This window comes from Pseudophryne corroboree, chromosome 1, assembly GCF_028390025.1.
Source record: "Pseudophryne corroboree isolate aPseCor3 chromosome 1, aPseCor3.hap2, whole genome shotgun sequence".
In the NCBI taxonomy this organism is placed as follows: domain Eukaryota; kingdom Metazoa; phylum Chordata; class Amphibia; order Anura; family Myobatrachidae; genus Pseudophryne; species Pseudophryne corroboree.
The window spans coordinates 951,240,282-951,252,418 of record NC_086444.1 but is presented as its reverse complement, the minus strand read 5'-3'; the positions used below and the strand labels follow the sequence as shown (position 1 = coordinate 951,252,418).

Here is a 12,137-nt window from a genome sequence, read left to right as displayed (position 1 = left end):
TAAACCCTGTATCATGAGCACCTGCACACATACGTATAGGGGAATTATGAGAGGAAAATCTACAGTAGTTGTTGTTGTCGTAATTTACTTCTCTATTGGGTGTAAGCAAAAATGAGCATCACAGTTGGTGTAATGGTTAGCAGTACTCCAGTTTCCTCCAACACAACAAAAATATACTGGTACTGTAGGTTATAAATGGCTCCTGACTGAAAAAAATAACCCATGTGTGTGAGTCTGTGTGCATGTTTATGCAAGGACTGACACCCCCCCCATACCTGAAATAGGGAAGGCATGAGTGCTGAAAAAAAGGGGTGTGGTTTTGTTTGAAAGGGGCACCGCCACACAATAGTACCCAAGGGCGGATTGAGCCACCGGGATGCCATGATAGATTACTATGAGCCGGTCATATACCATCTCTACTTGGCTGGCCCACACTAGGGGAATTCACACTGTACCACACTACCTGCCGGCAGCCGTGCTTCCGGGATCTGGATTCCACCATGAAACGCAACCTGGAAGCTGTCACCCTTCCGGCCCCCTTTCAGGACCATTGACCGGCCAGTGGCCTCCCTGGAGCCTGAGAGACTTAAAGCCCAGCACCTGGAGCGGGGAACTCTGCGTTTCAGTGACAGTCTGGGAGTGGGAAATACCAGAGAGCAGCTCCGATGCAGGCAGCAGCAGCATACAATACTGAATAGCAGGAGCAGAGCACCAGACCAGTCCAGGTGAAGCATACCGTCTCCTCAGCAATCGGAGCCAAACAGTCAGGGAAGGTTAAGGTATGGGCTGCTTTCCTCTCCACCACTCCTCCCCATCCTCAGCACCTTTCCTCGCTACCACTCCTCCTCATCCTCAGCAACTTTCCTCGACACCACTCCTCCCCATCCTCAGCACCTTTCCATGCCACCACTCCTCCCTATCCTCAGCACCTTACCTCGCCACCACTCCTCCCCATCCTCAGTACCTTTCCTCTCCACCACTCCTCCCCATCCTCAGCACCTTTCCTCACCACCACTCCTCCCCATCCTCAGCACCTTTCCTTGCCACCACCCCTCCCCAGCCTCAGCACCTTTACTCCCCATCCTCAGCATCTTTCCTCGCCACCACTCCTCCCCATCCTCCGCACCTTTCCTCGCCAACACTACTCCTCATCCTCAGCACCTTTCCTCACCACCACTCCTCCCCATCCTCAGCACCTTTCCTCTCCACCACTCCTCCCCATCCTCAGCACCTTTCCTCCCCATCTTTCCTCGCCACCACTCCTCCCTATCCTCCGCACCTTTCCTCTCCACCACTCCTCCTCAGCACCTTTCCTCTCCACCACTCCTCCCCATCCTCAGCACCTTTCCTTCCCACCACTCCTCCTCATCCTCAGCACCTTTCCTCTCCACCACTGCTCCTCATCCTCAGCACCTTTCCTCTCCACTCCTCCTCATTCTCAGCACATTTCCTCTCCATCACTCCTCCCCATCGTCAGCACCTTTCCTCACCACCACTCCTCCCCATCCTCAGCACCTTTTCTCTCCACCACTCCTCCCCATCCTCAGCACCTTTCCTCTCCACCACTCCTCCCCATCCTCAGCACCTTTCCTCCCCATCTTTCCTTGCCACCACTCCTCCCCATCTTCCGCACCTTTCCTCTCCACCACTCCTCCTCAGCACCTTTCCTCTCCACCACTCCTCCCCATCCTCAGCACCTTTCCTCTCCACCACTCCTCCCCATCCTCAGCACCTTTCCTCACCACCACTCCCCCCCATCCTCAGCACTTTTCCTCACCACCACTCCTCCCCATCCTCAGCACCTTTCCTTTCCACCACTCCTCCCCATCCTCAGCACCTTTCTTCTCCCCATTCCTCCCCATCCTCAGCACCTTTCCTCGCCACCACTCCTCCCCATCCTCAGCACTTTATCTCACCAACATCTCCCTTTTCTTTCTGTCTCTCCCACTCTTCTTACACCTGGTGCCTCCTCTCATATTCTTCCTCCAACCATCCACCTCCCTCTGAACTGCTCTATGTCCACATCACACTGACCTGATCTCTGACCCCTGCAACCTCTACTCCTGAAAGAATCCTACACTACAGTCCTCTATCACCCACCCAGCACCCATATCAAGGAATTCACCCTTAACCCCCCCCCCCTTGTCCCCTTTTAAAGTTGGTCTTTTTTACCACCCAGCAAACCATTTTAAATACCCAGAGAGGGATCCATACATTTCTCCACTCCACCCCTTTGCCCCTCCAACCATAGGCAGATTCAGGTACCCCCCTGTCATTAAAGAGATTTTATTTTATTCAAAACAACACAGGGTGCCTGCTGCAATGCTTGTCACATTGACAATGTGCCCAGTTCATTCTCTCCATTCCACTTACCCACTCTGCTCTACCTCTGCCCACCTGCAGTGCTGGGATCCCTGTTCACCAATCCTCCACCTAATTACTTGATGTAGGATGTGATTGATTTCAGCGGTCCACCATCAATTAAATTATTCCTGCCCTTTAAATATGACCTAAACAGGACTCCTTACACAGCATTCTCCTGATGAAATGACCGGCAGTTAAGGATGAGAAACACGTTAGAGGTTCAGCATGTCCACAAGACTCCTGAAAGAAAGAAATCCTCTTTACGTACCCACAAGTGGCTCCCCTGGGTGGCAATTGATGTTTACAGCATTAAAGGTACACAACCCTTTGTGTAGCCTTTCCACAATAGACATTCCTAATCCCAGCGAGACAATAAGATGTCACTGACCAAACCACAATACAGGTGGATTGAAGCCCAGCGGTAATCTACACTCATTACAGTGAAGTAACCAAGGAGCAAGTGAATTGCATTGCACTATTTCACAGCTCAGCGCTATACAGAGATAGAAGTGCTACAGCCAACTGGGGATTGAGATAATCTGCACCAGGTGAATCATTTTGTCCAGAAAGCTCCTGGATATCACAGCGCGGCACATAGCCACACTGTTATGGAGCCGCTAATGAGATACTGTTAAACAATCAAGTTTGCTACTTCCCAAAAAGGCTGACCAGCCACCCAGTGAATGCTCGATATATGCATGTACTTTCAATCAACAAGTACAATTGTGTGGAAGTCCTATTCAGGTCAACTATATATACAGACCCCTAACCATTCAATATTAATTTGGTATTTCTGACAGAAAGATTGCTACATTTTTTTAATCTTAATACATGCAATCACGATTGCTATACAGCTCTATAGATATAAATGTTATAAGAGGTAGTAATTAATTTTTCAGAGGTAAGAAAAGTTTTTTATAAACACTAATTTGTCTATGAAAGGTCATCTTGTTTTTATGTATATATATATATATATATATATATATATATACATAATCAAGCTGGGTCCGGCACTCAATAAACAGTACAATTACCCCGGTGTCCTGATCCAAAAACGGTATTCACCGCTGGTATAGACTTCTGGAAGGAACGGCACTCAGAGGCTTTTTTTATGCAGCAAGCGTGTATTAAAAATTCAATAATACATCAGTGTATCAACGTTTCGGTGCCGACACGCACCGTCATCAGGATATGATGCATAGTACAAACATATAATAATAATAATAATAATAATAATAATAATAATAATATGTGTTTGTCTTTATATGTTTGTACTATGCATCATATCCTGACGACAGTGCGTGTCGGCACCGAAACGTTGATACACTGATGTATTATTGAATTTTTAATACACGCTTGCTGCATAAAAAAAGCCTCTGAGTGCCGTTCCTTCCAGAAGTCTATATATATATATATATATATATATAACTTGAGCTCATTTAACAGTATCTCATTAGCGGCTCCATAACAGTGTGGCTATGTGCCGTGTTGTGTTTGGGCCCCCACAAAATGAAGCTACCAATGGGCTTAAGGCACAAGCTAACAGCTAGCTCTTCACTAGTGGCAAGTTGTTATCATCATTATTATCAACCTCATCCTCACCCTCCTGAGGTGTAAAAATCATCACACAATATTAATTCATTCCTGCTGAAATCCACCATTACAGAAGTACTTTGATGTAATTGCCAGTAAATTCCTTGTTGAATTCCTAACTAATTTTGATGAACATTATCTTTTCCACATTTTGAGGAAGCAACCTCTTACGCTGATCACTGACAAGGTTGCTGGCTATGCTGAAAACTCTGAGTACACACTGGAGGATGGGCAGCTCAAGTAATGCACAAGCAGTTTGTAAAAGGGCCTCCAAATTGCTTTTTTTCCTACCAGTGCTCAAAGGGACTCTGTGACATGCTTATTTGTATTGTTCATTTTAATAATTTCCCACCATTCGTTGGATGTTGACTGATATGGGGGGAGTTACGGTAGAGGTGTCACTAATTTTGGGCAATTCTTTTATACCTGACCACATGTCAAAGTGCTGTGTTGACATGTCTGCATCACCATTGGGTATCTTGGGATAGCCATCTTTTACTCCATACTCCATTCAAAGGCACCAAATCTCTTGGCTTTCTAAAACCCTAATACTTATTTTAGTGGTGTCTGCTAAGGCAGATACTATATGTTTATATATTATGTACATGTCCTATATTGACTTGAACTGCAAGTAACTGTTCTCATGTTTTGCTTATTTGTTAATGTACTCCATAACTGGGTGCTGCGGATATCTTGTGGTGCTATATAAATAAAAGATAATACTAATAATAATAATTATCATAATAATAAATTTAGGATTCTGCACAGTCGCCAAAATGTGGTGATCTGATTTCAATATATTGACAACCCTTGGAACCTAGTGAAGCAAATAAAGGACTTGGGGCCTTAGTCAACATGCAACTCATCTGAGATGTGATCGCATCTGGCTGACTTTCATGTCAATGCGCAAGTGCAGGCCCCAATCTGCGCATGTGTGGGACGGCTGATGTGATCAAATCAAATTGATGCCAACGCCTCTGTATGATTGACAAGCAGAGGCTTTTGTGGGGCGGTTGGGGGCAGTGACGTGGTGTTGCAGGGGCCATGACACAGCATTGTGGGGGGTGGCATCGGAAATGTTGGCAGTTTCGGGCAGCTGCGCAACATCACATGCGGCCGCTGTGATGAGGAAAATGGCAGCAGCCCGACTGCCTTCATAGCCAGGCTGCACTTGCAGGGGGCTTCCCTTATTAAGCAAAGCAATTGAATTGCGATCACATCGCTGGTCACGGCTTGGCGGCCCCAGCATGCATACAAGCCAGATGCAGTTTTGTTAATTTAGCAAAACTGCAACTGAAGCTGAATCAGGTCCCTGATCTACACGTCTGACATACTTAGCAAAGTTGCTTTGTTTCATCTCCTCCTTCAATTTCTCAAGCTGATTTTCCAGAAGTCTAATTAGGGGAATCACTTGACTCAATCTAGCAGTGTCTGAACTCAATTCACAGGTGGCTACAGTACTTTGAAGATGTGTTTGTCTCAGGCTTATTTTTTAAAAGGAAATACATGAGTTTATGGGCACAGTCATGTGTCTGAGAGGGTGCAAAACATTTGCACCATCTGATGCAAAGAGTTGGCATGCTCACGGGTAGTTCTGAATTTGAGTGGAAAAGCAATATTACATTTTGCAAGGCATTATCATTTAAATGAGCTAGCAGCAGTAAAGATTTCACATTTCGGGGGGAATGTAATAGGGTATGAGAATCAGAAAGTGAGAGATTTTGGGAGAATTCTCCTGTTTTTTAAAGTGGCAATCATTTACACGGCAAAATAAAACTGGTTTTGCCATGTAAATGATAGCCCCTTTAAAAAAAAAATGAAACCCTCTCACTTTCTGATTCTCACACCCTACTACATTCCACCCTTTATGTGCAAAAAAACCTTGAAATGTTCAGTTGGTCAGATGTGACGCAAACCCAACCTTATTCCTATACTTAAAGGAAATCACTTCTACAGTAGGTGATCTTCAAGTAAACAAAAAAAGTCCCCACTAACTCTAATTTAATGTAATATACAGTAAAAGTCACTATATTCAACAGTATTTTAGGATAAAACATAAAAAGTTTAAATAAATTAAGATGTACTCCTTAAAACAAATAGGTTGGACTTTATAGTTATATTTTCACTACTGACACCATGACTTCCCACAAATCTGCAAACATACTTTAGGTACAGTACCCTTTATAGGGGTATTTCTAAAGGCCAGCAAGAGGGAGTAATCATGGAACTGTACATGAGAGAGATTCAGTTTGCAATTGTGCAAATAAAACAGAACTGATCCTCATTTTTATGCTTTTTAAATGACCCCTAACAGTTTGAACACTTTGAATATAAACATGGCTAGATATATTAGACTGACTTTAAAAAGCATAATAAAAAAATCTTGTCCAAACACAAATATTCACCAGCCGCTGGGCCAAATGGCATCTCTATGCTAAATTATATATATATATATATATATATATATATATATACTCTGTATATATTTCTATTATTCATGTAACAATTTGAACTAATTAAGCCCTCAATGTTTTCTATGTTTCAATAAGATCCATCATTTAGATATTAAATTTTGCAAATGTGAAACATGTAGCTTTCAGGACACAACACGATAGCATAGACATATGCAAATACCTTTGCCATAAATGTGTATGATATTAAATATTAATCTTTTAATTTTGTAAAATGCAAAGAAAAGGTTATTATCTTTTAAAATGTAATTACACATTCAATCGACTTATTCATGCATAAGGGAAGACATGACCCTTGATGTCACCTTAGTTTTTATCTTGTATTACTTTTAAATTAATATAGCAGTTACTCTAGATAGGAAAAAAAAATTTATTCATCCGTAGTCTGTATTTTTTTTCCTTCCAGGCTATTCTCCACATAGAACAGTCACTAATAAGACACGTTGTATAACATTATAATGTAAAATGTTAGATTCATCAGTTTTGTACAGGTACATGGCTCACATTCATATGTGTTGAATTTATTGGTGCATGTTCTCCTACAGCTTCTGGGAAATATATTACTTTATAATTTTGTCCTCCATTTTTGTCTTTTAGCCTTATCACAACCTTGTACTCTCTACATTAGGTACAATTGTATCCACAGCATATTTTGGGCTGGATGTAATGGCTTATGAGACGGCCAGAGCTCTGAAACTCCAGCCGTCTTGCAAGCCATTACATCCGGCCTTTTGTGTTATTGCACCCATGACAAAATAAAAAATGCCTCAAGAGAAAAATACAAGAAGTAAAAGCAGATAAGAAAGCAAGTAATGTAATGCAATAAGGCAATCTGTGTAATAAAGGCTTCAAGGGATGTTTGTACAAGTCATTAAGTGGTTTGGAGAATAGTCTAACAACTGATCTTTAATATACATTTAACAGAAAATATCATTGTCTAGTTTTGTGAATGGCAAACAGGTTCCGAACAATTGACATAAAAAAGACATATACACTTATGGAAATTATATTTGAAAATTGAATGAATAAGTGATACAGTATAATTAGCAAAGAATAACAATTACTAGGTAAGTAAGAAATATGGAGCTCTATATGCTATTTATAATGTTGTCATCTTACAGAGTTGTTGAGACATCCACGGGTCTTGGGTATGGTAAGTGGATTGGCCAAATCCAGGAGTCATTTAATATCTTAATGTAAAATAGTATGCACAGCTACTAACAACAGAACATTTTAAAAGTTCCTTGTAGCCTATTTCTATTAGAATACCGCTCATAATAAGAATCCTCTACCTTTTCTAACCATTACTCTAGTAGTTGGGTAGTAGTAAATCACAGTCAAAGTGTTAAATAAAAATGTACTTTAAAAGGTCTGGTTTTCACTGTCTCTATAGTTCTCCCCTCCCATCCTCAGACTCAGATTTTGGTCTTTTATGCATCTTCTGCTATATTGCTTGGCTAAAAGGATCACTAACCCATAAATAAGAATTGGTGTTATATAGTCTAATTTTAATCCCCTTACTCCCTTTGTAGAAGCCTTATAGTTAGGCAGGGCAGCCATCACGGGGGGACTGTGGGGACTGGAGTCCTGGGCCCTTACGGAGAGGGGGGCCCTCCCCTGGCTAATACCACCAATACCTGGAGCGGTCACCAGGCTGCACAACAACAGCGGGCCAATGCACAGGGAGGTCATCTTAAAAGAAGCCTTCACTGTGCATAAGTTCTCTGTGAATTGTTCCTGCAGATCTGCAAAGCTCCACCTATATGTAACATCACCATGTGTGACATCCCATAGGGTTGGAACGGTGTTGTAGAATCTTTTTTTTTTTTTTTTTGAGGGGGGCCCTGTCTATTTTGTCAGTTCTGGGCCCCACAATATCTGATGGCAGCCATGTAGTTAGGACATAATAGAATAACTTGCTGACGAAAAGCTACTGTAATTCACTTTTGATCACGGAGATAACTGAAAGATACCTTTATTCTAAGTTGAGAAGAGAACTTGATCTACTATTCTAGAAGGGGGTGTTTTATAACATATTCAAGAGTAACCTGACCAATCTAATATTTTTTTACTTTTTTATGAAAGGAAATGAAGCATGTCTTGTTAGGTGACAAATAGACATGTGCACAGAAAGATTTTATTTTTATTTTTCACACTGAAAACAACATTATTTTTTTAGCCTGTTTTATTTATAGACCTTTAATACAACAAAGCATGTTTGGGTTCAACCTCAACTCCTATAGTTTACTAATCCTCATACAGTTCTGTTCCTTCAAGAAAACTATCCTGAACCTGAAAAAGAACCTACTGTATAGAGAAATAATTTTTAAACTGTGTGCCTAAGCACCCTGGGGTGCCTCAGTGCACTTGCAGGGGTGACTATGATTGTAGGACCAATTCATATTATTTATGGTTAATGTAATAATCAAAACCGGTGCTGGTGGCTGCTAACCATATAATATGTGGACAAACAGAAGCAAATCTTGTCCCTTGCCACACAATTGAACCTACTGTAAAGGTGTGTACACATGGTGAGATTCGGGCTAACCCCGATTCTCACTGTGCGATAGAGACTAGATAGTCAAAATTGACTTGCCTTCACAGTCTATTTAGGTTTGTAATACCAACCTCGCAGGACCACGCATCGGTATCACATCAGGATCGCAAGGTGACTTTGCGATCTGCACTAACTTTTCTTGCGATTTTGACTATATAGAAAAAATCTTACCGTGTGTACACACCTTAAGGTAAGGCTAGTAATTCAGGGCGTAATTCAGACCTTATCGTAGCAGTACATTTGTTAGCAGTTGGGCAAAACCATGTGCACTGCAGTGGGGGCAGGTATAGCATGTGCAGAGAGAGTTAGATTTGGGTGGGGTGTGTTCAAACTGAAATCTAAATAACAGTGTAAAAATAAAGCAGCCAGTATTTACTCTGCACAGAAACAAAATAACCCACCCAAATCTAACTCTCTCTGCAAATGTTATATCTGCCACAACTGCAGTGCACATGGTTTTGCACAACTACTAATTTGCTGCTACGATCAACTCTGAATTACCCCCACCGTACTGTATAAACACAGTTTACTTAATTTAATATATCTTTCTACATTTCTCAATAAGAAACTGTTGGCCTAGGGATGCAGTGAAGAAAATTCTCACATTCTAGAGTGCCGTGTACAAAAGTTTGGGAACCACTGGTATAGAGTAGAGATGAGCGGGTTCGGTTCTCAGATAGTGATGAGCGGGTTCGGTTTCTCGGAAACCGAACCCCCCCGAACTTCACGCTTTTTACACGGGTCCGAGGCAGACTCGGATCTTCCCGCCTTGCTCGGCTAACCCGAGCGCGCCCGAACGTCATCATCCCGCTGTCGGATTCTCGCGAGGCTCGTATTCTATCGCGAGACTCGGATTCTATATAAGGAGCCGCGCGTCGCCGCTATTTTCACTCGTGCATTGAGATTGATAGGGAGAGGACGTGGCTGGCATCCTCTCCGTTTAGATAGGGAGTGAGACACTTGATTTACTGGAGCATTAGGAGTACTCAGAGAGTGCAGAGTTTTGCTGATAGTTATACTAGTGACCACCAGTTTTATTTATTATTTAATATAATCCGTTCTCTGCCTGAAAAAAAAACGATACACAGTCACATACCATATCTGTGCTCAGCCTCAGTGTGCTGCATGATAATATCATCTATGTATATCTGACTGTGCTGAGTAGTGCTCACTGCTCACACAGCTTAATTGTGGGGGAGACTGGGGAGCAGTTATAGCAGGAGTACATATTTAACAGTGCACACTTTTGCTGCCAGAGTGCCAGTGTGACTGACCAGCAGTGACCACCAGTATATTGTCTGCCTGAAAAAGTTAAACACTCGTGTGATGTTTTTTTATTTTATTCTATAAACGCATTCTGCTGACAGTGTCCAGCAGGTCCGTCATTCATTATATTTCTATCTTCTTCATACTAGTAGTTTAGGAGTCTGCAGTGCTGACAGTGTCCAGCAGGTCCGTCATTATACAATATATACCTGTCCTGCAGTAGTGATATATATATATATATTTTATATCATTATCATCCAGTCTATACTAGCAGACGCAGTACGGTAGTCCACGGCTGTAGCTACCTCTGTGTCGGCAGTCGCTCGTCCATAATTGTATACCTACCTGTGGTGGGTTTTTTTTTTCTATCTTCTTCATACTAGTAGTTTAGGAGTCTGCAGTGCTGACAGTGTCCAGCAGGTCCGTCATTATACAATATATACCTGTCCTGCAGTAGTGATATATATATATTTTTTATATCATTATCATCCAGTCTATACTAGCAGACACAGTACGGTAGTCCACGGCTGTAGCTACCTCTGTGTCGGCAGTCGCTCGTCCATAATTGTATACCTACCTGTGGTGGTTTTTTTTTTTTCTATCTTCTTCATACTAGTAGTTTAGGAGTCTGCAGTGCTGACAGTGTCCAGCAGGTCCGTCATTATACAATATATACCTGTCCTGCAGTAGTTATATATATATATATATATATATATATATATTTTATATCATTATCATCCAGTCTATACTAGCAGACGCAGTACGGTAGTCCACGGCTGTAGCTACCTCTGTGTCGGCAGTCGCTCCTCCATAATTGTATACCTACCTGTGGTGGGTTTTTTTTTTTCTATCTTCTTCATACTAGTAGTTTAGGAGTCTGCAGTGCTGACAGTGTCCAGCAGGTCCGTCATTATACAATATATACCTGTCCTGCAGTAGTGATATATATATATATTTTTTATATCATTATCATCCAGTCTATACTAGCAGACGCAGTACGGTAGTCCACGGCTGTAGCTACCTCTGTGTCGGCAGTCGCTCGTCCATAATTGTATACCTACCTGTGGTGGTTTTTTTTTTTTCTATCTTCTTCATACTAGTAGTTTAGGAGTCTGCAATGCTGACAGTGTCCAGCAGGTCCGTCATTATACAATATATACCTGTCCTGCAGTAGTGATATATATATATATTTTATATCATTATCATCCAGTCTATACTAGCAGACGCAGTACGGTAGTCCACGGCTGTAGCTACCTCTGTGTCGGCACTGGCAGTCGCTCGTCCATAATTGTATACCTACCTGTGGTGGTTTTTTTTTTCTATCTTCTTCATACTAGTAGTTTAGGAGTCTGCAGTGCTGACAGTGTCCAGAAGGTCCGTCATTATACAATATATACCTGTCCTGCAGTAGTGATATATATATATTTTTTATATCATTATCATCCAGTCTATACTAGCAGACGCAGTACGGTAGTCCACGGCTGTAGCTACCTCTGTGTCGGCACTGGCAGTCGCTCGTCCATAATTGTATACCTACCTGTGGTGGGTTTTTTTTTCTATCTTCTTCATACTAGTAGTTTAGGAGTCTGCAGTGCTGACAGTGTCCAGCAGGTCCGTCATTATATAATATATACCTGTCCTGCAGTAGTGATATATATATATTTTTTATATCATTATCATCCAGTCTATACTAGCAGACGCAGTACGGTAGTCCACGGCTGTAGCTACCTCTGTGTCGGCACTGGCAGTCGCTCGTCCATAATTGTATACCTACCTGTGGTGGTTTTTTTTTTTCTATCTTCTTCATACTAGTAGTTTAGGAGTCTGCAGTGCTGACAGTGTCCAGCAGGTCCGTCATTATACAATATATACCTGTCCTGCAGTAG

General features: G+C 42.0%; 1 protein-coding gene across 3 annotated transcripts in view; it reads right to left on the bottom strand.

The window, feature by feature from the left end:
* The window catches only part of SPOCK3 (SPARC (osteonectin), cwcv and kazal like domains proteoglycan 3), a 504,342-nt gene that overhangs the window by 140,731 nt on the left and 351,474 nt on the right, over window positions 1-12,137 (bottom strand). The window lies entirely within an intron of this gene.